Below are 15,691 nucleotides of genomic sequence, written 5' to 3'. Positions count from 1 at the left end.
GAGCCCAAAGTGGGGGCATCGACCCCCCTCCACAGCCTGCCTCCCACTGTCCGACGGACGGCTCAGCCTCAGCCCAGAGCCCTCCCCAGGCATCTCTCCCTTGGAAAGCCCCAGGCTCTCATGTCTCGGGCAAGGGCAGCTCTGTCTCCTCCCCAGCCCCCTCCACGGCCTCCCCTGCTCCAGACTAAACAGCCCCTCTCCAGCCTGGAGAACTCTGGGGACTGGGGCCATGGTGATCGACTTCAATGGAGGCAGGACGCAGCTCCGCTAAAAACACTGAAACCAAGTCAAACAAAACCTTCCTGACAATTAAATCTGCTTAGAGCAGGAGGGGACGGGCTGCCTCAGGATGGGGGGGTCCTCCGGCGAGGCAGGCTTTCGACAGGCCCCGGTCAGGCGGGGGGCCACAAGGTGGGGGTCACCCCAGCCGGCCTCCCCAGTCCCTGCAGCCTGGCTCGACCACCATGCCCGGTCTTGGCACACCCCGCAGGCCCTATCACAAACCCTTCTGACTCCGTACCCCAGAGGCTCTTGTCGTTCGGAAGGACTGGCTTTAGCTGTCAAAGTGACTTTTCTGTATGCTTTCCTTCTCCCTGTGCCCTGGTGACAATGGAGCCAGATTGACCTTCCTGCTTTTCCTCGCCGGGGATCTCCCATTTCCCATCTCTGCACCTTTGCACAGGTCACCTGCGTGCCTGGGATGCCCTCCCTCCTTGGAGCTCCGCTTTGGCCCACTCCCTCCAGGACGTCCTCTATCTCCAGCCGCAGCGCAGATGCCGGTGCCTTCCACCCCACCCTCCACTCATTCCGGGCATACTCTGTAGCAGCTCCCTGTTTCCCTCAATAGGGCAGCAAGAGTTCTCTGTATGTCTTTGTGTCCCCTGGGGCCTAGCAGAGTGCCTGGCATACAGCAGGCACTTAATACATGCTTGCTGAATTAAATGGAACATCCCCCAATATCAGTGCCCTGGTCAAGCAGGAGAGCCGTAAGGAGGGGGATCACGTCTCTACCCCTGGGCCCTCAATCTCCCCACGAGCCGGAGAAGGGCCGGATTGGGGATCACATCTCCACTTCACAAAGCCTTGTGACCTCTCAGAAATGTCCCTGCTCTCTTACAACAGACTCCTTGGCTGAACCCGGTCACAAACACCCAAAACACGGTGGAAGCTACAAGTTCAAAGGAGGAGATCGTTCTGCATGTAGAGAGTCGGACTTATGTACCTCCTGTGGTGTGCCAAGCACCGTGCTAACAGCTCGACAAATATCATCTCGTTGGGTCCTCACAACAGCCCTGAGAGGGAGGGGCTGTGATTATCTCTATTTTACAGATGAGGAAACTGAGGCAGGCAGAGGTTAAGTGACTCAGCCACAGTCACACAGGCTGGAAGGAACAGAACCAGGATTCAACTGACTCCCAATCCCAAGCCCTCACACTGGGCTATACTGCCTTTAAAAAGAAGCCATGACCACACAGAGAAAAAGCATGTGTTCAGCTACTGGGCTACATCCCAGACACCTCAATCGCCAAGTCTTGCTCCTCCCAGGGCACTCCTGCCATTTTGTTATGGCCCCAAGACCCTACTGTAGCACCTCCTGGTGGCGGGGAGGCCTCTCGGAGCATTTGCCCACAGAGCAAAGTTCTGGCAGATTCCCTCTGACCCTAAGAAGGCTCTAGGTATGCCTTCAGTGACTGGATGCCAGTGACTTCCTAGGTCTTTTCCAGTGCTGAGCCGCAGCCACGGGGCACAGTGGGTAGAGTGGGAGAATCACAAAGACTGGAGTTCAGATCTCACCCCTAGACATTCAAAAACACAAGTGACTTCCCCTTTCTCAGCCTCAATTTCCTCACCTGTAAGGCAGGAATGATAATAATCCAGCATCGACGCCCTGAGGTCCAGCCTGGGCAAGTCTGGAGAGGCTCATCACCAGGTGACTGCAGAGAGATGCATTCACCATCCCCAGAAACTCTCCAGGGCTATCCAGAATGTCACAGGGGCAGGGGGAGGACAGAGCAAATAGCAGGCTGCACTTAGAGAGTTAGGCAGACCTGAGTTTGGATCCTGTCTCAAACACTGACTAGCAGTGTGACCCTGGGTAAAGCTTTAACTATTCTTAGCCTCAGTTTCCTCATCTGAAAAATGAGGATAATTAGGGGGCGGCTAGGTGGATAGAGCACAAATCAGGAGGACCTGAGTTCAAATCTGGCCTCAGACACATAACACTCACTAGCTGTGTGACCCTGGGCAAGTCACAACCCCATTGCCTAGCCAAAAAAAAAAAAAGAAAAATGAGGAAAATTATTTAGCACCTACCTCTCAGGGTCGTCATGAGGGTCAAATGAGATGACACATGCAAGGGTTTTCCAAACATCAAGATTCTATCTGTTTGCTCTTCCTGTGGAAGGGCTGCAATCTCTCTCAGTAGAAGGATTCATACGGGCAAAAGCATTGAAAGGAGGATCACTGGATGCTCATTCTCTAGCACCATGCCGGGCACACAGTAGGCACTTACCAAGTGCTTTGTGATCTAACTACGGCTGAAGAGGCTCGATTATTCTCCTTTATAGATTCTGTATTACTGTCCCCATTTTTATAGAAACTGGGGCTCTGGGAGGCCAGTGACTGCCCATGATCACATAGAATCACACACGTGATACATGCAGCTCTGGCATGTTCTTGCGTGTATATTTCAAACGAAAGCTAAAGCTCCTCTCTTCCACATCTGACTGGCACCATCTCTCAGTCATGTACTATTTCAATAGTGGGACTTGTCCGATTTTAAAGGATAAGTTAAAAGCTATTAAAGTTAAAGATTATAGGAGGATCGTCATGTATTCTAAAGGCATTTTGACATTTTCTGGAAAGTGTCAGAAGCAGGATTTGAACACAGGTCTTCCTGACACCGAGTTCTGTGCTCTGACCATTATACCACATTGCCGCTGAAGTAAGTACAGGTTATGAATTAGAAATGGACACACACACACACACACACACACACACACACACACACACAGAGCTGAGTTTCAGGCACCTTTAACAGTGATTAAGTAACTGATCCTGGCTAGTCATTGCTCCTCAAAGAATAGTACAGTGCAGCTTCTCACAGCCCTCGGCTCCACCAGGGTCCTGCCCCTGCCCCCGGCCGCCCTCTTTCTCCAAGTTACTCAACAAACAATGTGGGATTTAGACGATTTCATATACAGGAAAGACTACCCTAGCCTGTCATGGTGTGCAGGGTAAAGAATGCTGCCTAAAAGTATGGTCCTGTTGCTGAAGAATGCTAGACCCGGGCTCAAATCCTGACCTGGCCCTTGACTGGCTGAGGAGCATCCGTGCACAAATCACCTAGTCTCTGAGCCTCAACTTTCTCATCTTTAAAATGAGTGTAAAAATGACAAGCACAGGGCTAGCCGCAGGAGCATTAGTTCTGGAGAGACTCTTAGGGGCCATCTAGGCCATCCCCTTCATTTTACAGATGGGGAAACTGAGTCCCAGAGAAGTTACTGAAAGTGACATCACAATGTTACACAAATAAGCAAGCGGCAGAGCGAGGCTTTCAGCCCAGGCCACAGAATCAGGAATCAGACTCCAAACCATTTCCTTTCTTTGCAGAGATTTAGAGTGAAAGAGGACTCAGAGGTCAGAGGCCAATCCCATTTTCTCACTTTCTCTTGCCTCGAGACTGGGTCTCCTTCGGTAGCCAGGGCTGGTGCCTCACAGGCTCGATCCCCCTACCGCCTCGATCCCTTTCCTACCTGGGCCAATTCACCTTCCTGAAGCATCCTGGCTGCCCCCACCCCCATCCTGAAGGTTCATCATTTCAGTGTGAGATGTACTGTGGATACCAACGGGCTTCAGCCTCTCTGCAGCCCTAAACTCCCAAGCTCAAGCAATTCTCCATCCTCAGCCTCCATAGCCATCCGCAGTCCCTGGGGTTACAGATAAGGCAACTGAGGCTCAGGGAGGTGTAACAGTCAGGGGCAGGATCTGAACCCAAATTCTTTGACTCCAGAGCCAGAACTCTTTCCACTACACTGTGATGTTACTCAAAATAAAAGAGATATTGTATGTAAAGGGGTCTGGAAACCTATCCAACCAGGCTCAGGACCAGGACCTGAGGAGTGCTACCACTTCTGCTGAGAGTCTTTAAATCCTTTCAATTAGTCAGTACAAATTTCCCTTGGTGTCCGCCCTCTTTGATGTTTGAGAATACAATCCCAGTTGTTCATTAAGGAGCCTGGGCTTAAAGAAGAATGATCAGAACTCCACGCTGCCTGTGCTTACAGGCCCCCAAATGCCCGGATGACACTGGACGCCGCCATGTCGGCCACAGAGCCAGTAGACCCACTGACTGTGAGGACTGGAGGGGAAATCAGAGGTCATCGGGTCCAAAGGCAGCCCACACGCTCCAGGGAGCAGCCTGAACCAGACTAAAGTGTCACCGGGAAATATTTAACAAAACAGATGAAAATACAACAGAACTGAGAGAATGTTGATATGTGGTTTTCTGAGTCAATGTGCAGCTGGCCAGTATCCTTGAGTGACTTCTACTGGAGTTTGACATCTGTGACCCAGGACTGATCCATGAAGCCCAGATAAGTGATCATTGGGCCTGGACAAGCCGTCATCCAGCTTTGGTGTGAACCCTGTCAGACACACGAAACTCACTTCTTCACAAGGCATCCCCTTCCGTTTCAGGGTAGCCCTGGGTGGGAATTCAATTTTCGAGTCAATAAACTTTTATCATATACCTACTCTCCACAAGGTACTGTGCTAGGCACTAAGGGTTGGAAGACAAAAAGGAGAACAAGGCCCGCTCTCAAAGAATGGCATCATGCAGGGAGCAATAGTACAGATGCAAATGTAGAAATACAAGACATAAGGGGCAGCTAGGGGGCGCAGTGGATAGAGCACCGGCCCTGAAGTCAGGAGGACCTGAGTTCAAATCTGGCCTCAGACCAAACACTTGACACTTACTAGCTATGTGACCTTGGACAAGTCACTTAACCCCGATTGCCTCACCAAAAAAAAAAAAAAAAGAAAAAAAAGAAATACAAGCCATAGAGAAAGGCAGGAGTGGTGGGAGGGCAGCATTGTAGCTAGCTAGCTCACTATCTGTACTTGTCTGCTGGGCGGGGGGATCTGAGGGACCAGATTTGGGAAGATGAGCCCTCAGGAAGAGGATGTCCAAAGGAGAGGCGCAGCCTCACCGCCAGGTGACCGCAAAGGGGATGCGTTTTCCACTCACAGAAAGGAAGAAGAGCTCCAAAGCCAGACAGAATGGGTTCTCGTACTCACCTCAGTGGGCAGACAAGCACAGAAAAGTGCCCGAGGAAGGATGGCAGCGCCGTGGAGGCTGAAGCTGATTGTGTCAGTTTCCCGAGGACCATACAGCTTCCTCCTGGAGCATGAGGTTGAGTTTCAGATCCAGAGATCCCCTAAGAGGTGGAGCTCAGCTCTCTGGAAGGCCAGCCTCATCTCTGGCACAATCTTCCCGACCTTAGGGTCGACTCTTCTGGCAGTGGGCCTTCTCGTGCCCCCAAATCAAAGCCTTTGGAGAGGGAGGGTGTGTAATGATGGATTCCCAGGCCATTCAGTTTAATGGAGCACTAGACGGCTGTAGGCTGTTACTTTGCATTGGAGGGATGACCAAGGCCACCTGTCTATTGATGCCTGCCTTTGCAAAAAGGCTACTCCAAAGAAGAAAAATACCTTCAGCAGCAGCTCAGAGGAGAAGCAGACATCAAAGCCCAAGGCTGCAATCCAGGGGAAACCAGTTGCCAGTCACTATATCCAGAATTCATCATATCCAACCTCTAACAGAAACCCCAAATGTTATCCTGCCTCACCTCTGTGATGTGGACATATCAGTTATATGGGAGGACATCACATTTGATGATGGCTGGAATACAGCTTGTCACTCCCCCAGGGCAGCTGCCAGCTCCGGGGGAAAGCTGGCCAGAACTCAGCACACTCATGCCCCTCTTTATTTCTCTTTACTAAACCAGGAGAGCTCACAGAAATACTTGTTGACATGCTGTGACTCTGTCATCTTCTGTGTTTTTTGAAAGTGATATACAATTTTAGACCAGTCTTTGCTAGGGCAGCTCGGTGGCACCATAGCGCATAGAGCACTGTGCTTGGAATCAGAAAGTCTCATCTTTGTGAATTCAAATTCCTAGCTGTGTGACCCTGCACAAGTCGCTTCACCCTGTTTGCCTCAGTTTCCTCCTCTGTAAAGTGAGCTGGAGAAGGAAACGGCAAACCACTCTAGTATCTTTGCCAGAAAACCCCACATAGGGTCACAAGAAGTCAGACACAGCTGACACAACCGTACAACAATGCAGCAGCTGTTAGTAGTTAACATCCAACCTGAAAATGATGTGGTCTGGTTCCAGTTTTTACTATTTCTTCCTAATTTTTTTGCTTAGCTTTATTTTTAGTTCCATTGCTATTAAGTAGTCTAAGACACTGTCAAATGTATTCATGGGAAAACTGGTCTTCCTTATTCTGATCTACAGCTTCTCCTTTTAACTGCATCACTTACCACAGGCTCCTCCCAGCAGACTCCAATGGATCGCCCTTCCCCGTGACTCCCATGTGTCCTTTGAGATTTTTGTGCAGAATGCTTAAAATCATCCACTTGAGGATCACCAGACAATATGACCCCCTGCCCCCTCCTCCAATTAAGAGCACGAGCACCTCTCCACGTAGAACTGGGCAGGGAGCACAGCTGAGATGAAAAGCCATCCAAAGACCCAAACCCAAACTCAGCCTTGAAGTCAGGAAGCCGGAGGCCTGTTCCCTGCTCCACCACTAATAGCCTGGGTGCTTCTGGGCACATCTCTGGGCCTCTCTACAATTCATCTAGAAAGTGAGGGGAGCTGGACTAGATAATCCGGGGGCCCTTTCCAGCTTTCAATTCTCTGATGACTGGCCGCCATTGTGGTTTCATCCTCCTCCTCTGAGGGTTTTGTTTCCATGTGCTTGTCCCACAGACCAAGGTCATCCTTTCACACCTGGACTCCTTAAAAGCCAAAGTTGTGAGGTTCATCTGTAACCCATAGCCTGGCACATTCTATTGTTGTTTGTCCTTTGTTCTTGAAGAGGACCATGACATCAGCAAGGTGACGTCATGACTTGCAAGTGAATTGGATTTAAGTGAGGGAGGGCTGTGCAGGGTCACCAGCCTCACTTTCTCCTCTGGGGCCGTCTGGGTCCAGTGGCCAGATATAGATCATTACAACTGGAGATGGCCTCACATGTTATATTGACAAGGTTTCCCGATATTTGACTTTAATTAGATACTGGAAGAAGGTTATACAATGCTGTCATATTTTTACAAAGACTGAAGAAAACCATCCTCAAATAAGAAATCTGTGTGAAGATACTAACCTGAAAAGGATTTTACTTCACAGACGACAAATCTAATTTTCCTTGCAAGGAAGTCATCTCCTCCCTTTGTACTTTATTTAATCTGTGGATTTAAATTGGGCTGTGAAATGGAAGCTATGACTGTGGTATCCTCTCAAAAACCCCTGCCAACTTATGCTGCTAGTTTTGAGCAGATAAATAAAATATATGAATGAACCAAAAAACCCAAAATAAAACAAAAGCAAAAAAGCAAAAAAAAAAACAAACAAAAAACAGTGATAGAGCCTAGATCTGCGATTTCAGCGACATCAGAACTCCAGGAAGAGGGGACTCCAGCCATCAGTGCAGGCAAGCACTTTCCAATTTATCATCTTAGAGAGTTACCTGGGGTGGGGAAAGGTTAAGGGACTTGTCCAGGGCCACACAACCAGCATGTGTCAGAAATGGGACTGATCCCAGCTCTTCTGGCTCCATGTCCAGGTCTCTATCAGAGAGACTGACTGCCTCTCAAATCCAAAATATATGCAAAAATGTAAACATTGGGGGAATTGGGGAGATCAAGAAGCAAGAGGCACCACCTGGGCTGAGCCTTGTTAGGAAGTGACATTGGGAGGAACCACCCACTTTTGTCCATTTGCCACTGTGACCACCATCAGTGAGACCCATTTCACCGCGCCCGAGGTCACTGCCAACGACTGTCTCCCTGTGTCCAGCCTCTCCGCCAGCTGAATAAGCTTGTGTCCCAAAGGCAGCATCAGCATCAGGCCGCTCCCCTGCTCAAGAGCCCTCCACGGCCTCCTGGCTGCCCCTGGGACCAAGCTGCAGCCCGACCTTCCCTCCCAAGCCTCATCTTCCAGGCCTTGCTGACTCGGTCAGACCAGTTCGTTCCTTGTGACCTGAACACAACCGTCTTGCTCCCACCAGACATTTCTTCATTACCCCCCAAATAACCTCACTGCTCCTCTGCGCCTACTTAAATCCTAGACATTCTTCAAGTCCTACAATCAAAGCAACAACAATGACAGTAATAGCTAGTAACTATTAAAATACTGGTAATAATTAAACTAATGAAAACATTAGATTGTGAAGCACCTTACGTATAGTCTCTAATTTGATTCTCACAACAACCCCAGAAGGTAGGTGCCACCATTATTGTTTCCATTTCACCATCAAAGAAACTGAGGTTAGGAGAGGTTAGTTAAGGCTGGCTCAGGGTCATTCAGCTAATAGTAGGAAAATCAAAGTGTAAAGTATGGGAGGCCGAATTCAAACTCGGGTCTTCCTAAGTCCAGGCCCAGACTTCTCCTGTCTCCTGGCTGTCTCAAGCCGCATCCTGTGTCCCGTCCAGGATGGTTTTTCTCAGAACTCCTTAGACACACTTCTCCCCTGAAGCACTTACTCTCTGTAGCCTTCTGTGGGTGCTTGATAATACTCCCATTTGCTTTGTCCTCTCATGGTTTCATACGGATCCACATTATTAAGGATCACAGAATCACAAGACTTTGGAATGTCTGAAGTAGAAAGATGACAGGACACGGAGTCACAGGATTTGAGTTTAAATTTCAACTGTTTGACTTAGCACCTGTGTGACCTTGGACAAGTCACCTGACTCTAGGGACTATAAAGAGAGGGTTGGACAAAGGCTCCTTCCAGATCTAAATCTGTGACCCTGAAACTCGGAACGGACTCCAGTGGCCTGACTCTGGTCCAACTCATACTCCAATGTGAAGTCCCACTAAAAGATGGCAGACAATAGTCATCCAGTCTTGGCTTGAAGTCCCAGAGATGATTTCTTTAATAATAATAACACCATCAAAAATAATAATGATAATAGCCAGCATGTGTATAGAACTTACTACGTGCTAAATATTTTACAAAGATTATCTCATTCGGTCCTCACAATAACCCTGGGAGGTAGGTGCTGTTATTATCCCCATTTTGCAGATGAGGAAACTGAGGCAAGCAGCGGCTAAGTGACTTGCCCAAAGTTACAACACCCGCTTCATCGCAGGCCATCACTATCACTGGTCATCTTGACTTTTGTCCTGCCACTGGACTTTGATGGCTCTAGAGGAAAGAGTGAGGCTGACGACTTTGCACAGCTCTGCTTCACTTCAATTTAGTCGCATGCTCAAGTCAAGATGTCACTTGCGTGATGTCCTTGGTCCTCTTTGAGAAAGAAGGACAAACACCAACAATGACACCAGTAAGTGTCTCAACCACAGTTCACACTCAAGTCAAGGTTCTGTCCTTCCTTATACCTAGTTGCCTACCCTGGGCCAGACACTGGGCTACATATTGGGGATATAAGACAAAAAGAAAACTCTTGCCCTCAAGGAACTTCCATTCTAATGGGGGAGAGCAGAACAAGATGGACAAATATTTAAATATCCACCAAAGCACTTGGCCATCGCTGTAGACAAAACACCTATTGAATGGGTGTTCATTCAGGGCCCGGGCTACATAATCCCGAAAAGCCACCACTTTTGTAAGGGTAGAACTAATTGGTTCTCTGAATGCTAACAAAGAGGCTGGATCATTTTCTACTATAAGACTCCGAATGCAGCCCAGGATTCTGAGCCAAGAGGAATCACTGCCCTCATGCGATATTGCTCCTGCACTCATATTGTGAAACATGGTCACTTGCACAAAGTTAACCTACTACCCATTTAGGAGTCCTTTGCAATATTAAAGGTGATTTATAGTGAAATAAAAATTGGTAATGATTTCTAGACTCTGGAAGGGGCCTTGAAGCTCCCTGAGTCCTGTGAGTCCCTACCTGTAGACTGTGGCCATGCTAAGCAGAGCTGGTTTGATATTTGCTTAGCATCTTTAAATACACATATAAACATTTGCTGATACAGTGGATAGAGCAGTGGGCCTGGGGCCAAGAAGACCCAAGTTCAAATCTTACCTCAACTACTTCCTAGCCTCTGTCTGCCTCATCTGTAAAATGAGGGTAATAACAGCACTGACCTCTCAGGCCTGAGGAACAAGATAATGGATACAAAGTGCTTTGTAAATCAATGCCTAGACTGAGATTTGACCTCAGACCTAGAACTCGGGGTCTCTGCCTTCAGCATGAGATGAGTTGGGAAGTTATTTGTTACTCTGGCATTAAGGTTCTGAATGACTCCCATTCAGTGAGTGACTGTCACTTTAAAAACAAAATAAAGCATTCTCATATTTTGCCAACCCTTCAAAAAAAGTATGCATGAACCATTCTCTTTTCCTGAATATCCTAAATAGTCATGTGAGTACTTTATGAGTTAATATTTCTCTTTCTCTCCCTCACCCCTGCTGAAAAAAACCCAAAAGTTAAAGACCTAACTGTCTGAGGAAGAAGAACTTTCTGTTTTATCTAAGTCATTTCAGTCCAAAATTTTAATTACCATTAATATTTAATTTGCAGTATCCTTCCACTCTCAAGTCTTTGAGAACAGATAGCGTGAACGAAGAGGAATTTTAAAACCAACCATAGTGTAACACACCTCTTTCTCCTCAACTAAGATGGAGCAGAATATTGCATAAGGTGACTTGTTTCTAGGCTGGTGGTTTTGATTCGACTATTTTCCTTGTGTAAAAGTGTCTTATTTACCTAAGGGAGATTTTAACTGGGTGGTGGGTGGGGGGTGAGAAAGGAGGGAGGAAGTGGGAAATATCCAGAAATGATCACCACATAAATGAAAGACATCAAGGATGTGGAGCAGAGAGCAGAGGAAAGGCTACTAGCCTTTGATTTAAACCCCAAATCCTTACCACCTGATCCTTCCTCCTTTCACGATCTTGTGCAAATCACTGAACTTTCTGAGGCTTCAGCTTTCCCAAAGTGAGGCTTGGGCCTCTGGGGTCTCCCCTCTCTATATCTGTGATCCCATGGATTAACCATTTCCAGAACAAACAAACAAAACTTGAAGTAGTTACCTATCACCTGGAGAATGGCCAGTAAGTAGGAGTGCATGGGTAGGACAGGACTGTACCCATGAGATGAAGTAAGGGAGTCAGAGAGATGCTAGAGGACTTGATGACTCTGAATTGATGCTGAGGGACATGAATGTGAACAAGAGTGACACTGAAAACCATCCCACCTTTGATCGATGCAGTAACCAATCTGGGCCCCAGCCTATCAAACACACTTGACTTCTTCTCAGGCAAGAGTCAGGAGCTTAAGAGGGTGGCAGGCAACACCAGACCCGATCACTCTGTCAGTCAGCTTCTCCTAAGTGGTCTTTGAGGCAAGAAAAGGTTCATAACCGAGATATTGGGAAACGGCCATTGCATTTTGAAAGAGAGAGAGAGAGAGAGTGAGAGAGAGAGAGAGAGAGAGAGAGAGAGAGAGAGAGGGAGGAAGAGAAGAGAAGAGAAGAGAAGGAAGGAGGGAGGAAGGACAGAAGGAAAGAGGAGGGGAGGGAGGGAGAAGAGGAAATAAGGGAGGGAGGAAGGAAGGAAAAGAAGAAAAGAAAAGAAAAAGAAACAAAACTTGAAGAAAGTTTCCTTTGACCAGAGTGAGAAGGCTTGGTGTGAAAGTGAGCTTCCTCCCATCAGAATGTTATAATTCACAAAATTTCATTTCAGGATGTTCCAGTGACACTTTTCACCCTTCTGCAAACCTTTGCTAAAAGGAAGCCTTTTCCACTCCTTTTGTCCAAACTCCATCCACCTTCACAGGAGACCTTCCTATGCAAACGTGAAGATTCTCTCTCAGGCTCTAGTACATGAAACCAGTGAGCAGAACCTCCCCGATAGCTGAGACTGCATGCAGAGGTCTGCTGGTCAGCAGAAACATTCTCTCTCTTTCTCTCTCTCTCTCTCTCTCTCTGTCTCTGAGTGTCTCTATCTCCTTCACCTCCTACTTCTCCCTTTTCCCTTCTCTCTTTCCCTCTCCCTGTCCTTCTTCCTCCCTCATTTTAAAAAAGAGTTCACAGATTTTCCTTAAGCTCTGAGCCCTCACTTCACTGATTTTAAATTTTAATGTTTGTTACAAGGACAGAGAAGGGAGAGGCAGCTTAGTGTAACGGGAGGAACTCCGGCCTTGGAGGCAAGGAGCAAAGTCTGGGTCTTGGCTCTGTTCCTTCCTGGATGGGGGCCACGGTCACTGCCCTCCAGGCCTCATTAGTACAGATGCAGTCCCCAGGAGAACTTGAGAAAGCTTGAGACACTGGAAAGACCACTGGTTTGGAGGCAAAGGCCCATTTTTCTGCTCCCTCCTACCAGTGTGACTTTGAGTGGGTTACATAAATGCTCCAGGCCACATCTGTAAACTACCTAGCTTTGGCTGCATGACCGCTAAGGTCCCTTCCAGTTTCAAATCACCAATTGATCCTCTGAGGGCATGGGACAAGATGATGGCTCAAGTCTTTCCCAGTTTGCACCGCTAATAGTGTATAGAAACCACTTAACAGATCTGAGTGCTCACTTTGATGGACACAGCTCAGCAGCTGGGAGTATGATCTCAACGCCTATGATGTCATGACACTCCACAGTGACTGAATCCTGAATCTCCCATGACAGCTGTCAGACTCGGAATTCTTCCAGAATCCACTGGGCTCGTGATTTTAAAAACAACAGCAGTTCCAAATGAAACCAACCAGTTACTTGTCTTCTGTCTACTGAGGACCTAACATGGGAAGACCCTTAGGCATGCACGTGTGGTCAGTGATAACATATAAAATAGAGACTGAGTGCGTGGTGACTTAGAGAGCATCTCCTCCAGTGCGCTCCTTGTCCTGTGGCCCAAATTGCTGAAGTCGGTTTCTCAAGACCGTAGGAGGCCCGGTTCAGACGCACAGCCTCTGACTCCAAAGCTAGTGAGTGCTCCTTCTCCCTTCCCATATGGCTATCTAAATGGCTGCGTTACACCTGCATTTGTTAGCTACGTGGCTTAATCGTGTTTGGGAGAGCTTTTAGAGTAACAGGAAAGGATGAGGTCAAAGGGAGTCAAGCAGTCATGTCAGGAAGACTCCACAGACAGTTACCAAAAATACATTTCTAGTCATTTACAAAGTAGGAAGCATTTCTTAGGCATCTACTATGAACTGTTTGAGATGCTGGAGATCCCAAAACAGAAAAGTGACCCAGCCCAATTCCCCTTCCTTCTCTTATATAAGTAACAGCTCTTACTTTCTGCATAGGATGGAGAGCAGAAACTTAGAGCCAGGAAAGTTCCTCTGGAGCAGCTTTCATTGGACAGATGAAGAAAGTGAGAGGCAGGGCAGCCCAGTGACTTGCCCAAGGAGGCAGATCTTCAGTTCCCAGCCCAGGCCCCAAGATTCCAAATCCAGCCCTCTTCACTGCACAGATCTCTTGATTTTTCTCTCTGTTAGCAGTAAAAGCATCTAAACTATTGGAAGTTTTTGGTTAAACCACTGGGTTGCTAGTAATAATGACAATACTTTAAAATGTGCAAAGAATTTTAGATATTCCTAGAGTCAAATACTCAGAGCTGGAAGGGGCCACAGCATCATCCGGTCCAGGAGCTCTGAACTTTTTTTATTTCACAGACCTCCTGGGCAGTCTAGTGATGCCAGGAATCATTTCTCAGGTGCTTACACGCACGTGTGTGTGTGCATGCACGCACATGGGTTTAGATTTGCAATTGAAGGATTTGCTAAATCAGATGTTAGTAAAAAAAAAAAATGTATTTTTTTTCCTGTCCAAGTTCGTAGATTCTTTGACAACCTCATTTTATTGACAAGAAAGGATTGAAACCCAAGAAGCTTAAGTGACTTATCCAAGGTCACACACTTACTAAGGGTAACACAACCAAATCACATTTGATAATAAGATAAATCCTGGTCAGATTCTTTGATTTAATCTTCACAACCACCTTTCAGGGGGAGGACTGCAGGCATTCTGATCCTGATTTTACAGAGGAGGAAACTGAGGCTGAGGAAGATGAAAGAACTTGTCACCGGTTGAGTTACCAGTATACTAAGTGTCTGAAGAAATCCAAATGCTTCTTTTTCCACTACATCGTCCTGTCTGAACTTAATTTGTCTTTGGAACATAATGTGGCAACTGGTTAGGGAGGGGAACTTGGCTCTGTGGTCATCAGTTTATAGAACTGGCTGGAGGTCGTTCATGTGCAAGGAAGCAAACGAGCATTTATTAAGCTCTGTGCCAGGCACCGTGTCTAAATAAAATGCCACACAGTTTGCTCTCTGATTTTTCTTTTTAAAAAGTATGTATTTAGCTTAGAATAGCGAGGACTAAAATACACACCCAAGGATCACTTCTAAAAGATAAATAATATGAATTCACTGTTTTAAATACAATCCTCTTTTTTGGTTCTTTGTATATGGAATGTTTGTGATTGTGAATTTCAAATTAAAAAGAAAAAGAAAATGGAAAAGAAAGAAGGAGCAGGCGGTTTGGTGTTCGGGTTCAGTGGCCTGGGGGCTAAGTGCCCTCTCTCTCTGTGTGTCTGCAGCAGTTCGGCTGGAGCCCCACCCCCGAGCCCCTGCCCAAGCAGATGCCTCCCCCGAGGCAGGCTGCAAGGGCGGTGGAGGGTGTCCTGGGATGTGGCCGCCCTTGGGAAACTGCGTTTGTCTGAGTCCAGCTGAGATAGCTCAGACCACAGAAGAAAGGGGAAGGGGGGTGTCCTAAAGAAGGGGGTGCTCTGTGCAAGTGTTTAGAGCTCTCAGGCAGGGAGGGGCTTCATAAAGACAAGGGGCTTCTCTGGCCCAGACTCCCAGGACGGTGACTGATAGTGATCCAGCCCCATCCCACTTCCACCTGGAGGAACCAATCTGGACCGCCCAGTTGTCTGCGCCCCTGTCTCCTGGTTTCACGCGTAGGAGGTGTCCTCATATCCCTACTGCGGGGTTGAGATGAGCCGAAAACGTGCGGCACTGGGAGTGACAGATCTGGACGAGAGTCAGAGGCAGTCGTGGGTTCGACTCCTGCCTCCGACAGCTATTCATCTTGATCAGAGCTAAGTTTTTCGTGGGGAATGATAGCGTCGATATTGGGTCGTCGCTAACGACGGCCAATAACATCTGCCACATCATCTGCGGGTGGCTGGCAGGAGCAAATAAAATAAGACAGACTGTGGTTTGTATCCCGGTGAGTCTGAGGACCTGGGGCTCAGGTGTTCCCTTTGACGCGCACGGGGTGGTGAGTCCGGCCCTTAAGTTTCCTCGTACGCGACATGAGGGGGGCTGGGCCTCTGAGGCCTCTTCCAGCTCTGGATGTCGGACCCCAGGTCCCTTCACCAACCTGAAAGCCGGGTCCCTATATGTGCTCGCTGTTGCTTCTTACAGTGCGAGTTGGAAGCCAAAACAAAGCGTCTTGGCTTGTGAGAATGCCACACAGATTG

General features: G+C 47.8%; 1 protein-coding gene across 1 annotated transcript in view; it reads right to left on the bottom strand.

The window, feature by feature from the left end:
• Positions 1-15,691, bottom strand: part of PTGER3 (prostaglandin E receptor 3) — an 82,845-nt gene that overhangs the window by 65,734 nt on the left and 1,420 nt on the right. The window lies entirely within an intron of this gene.

Source organism: Vombatus ursinus, unplaced genomic scaffold (genome assembly GCF_900497805.2).
Source record: "Vombatus ursinus unplaced genomic scaffold, bare-nosed wombat genome assembly UNPS02014804.1, whole genome shotgun sequence".
Lineage (NCBI taxonomy): Eukaryota > Metazoa > Chordata > Mammalia > Diprotodontia > Vombatidae > Vombatus > Vombatus ursinus.
This window is presented reverse-complemented; position numbering and strand designations above follow the sequence as displayed.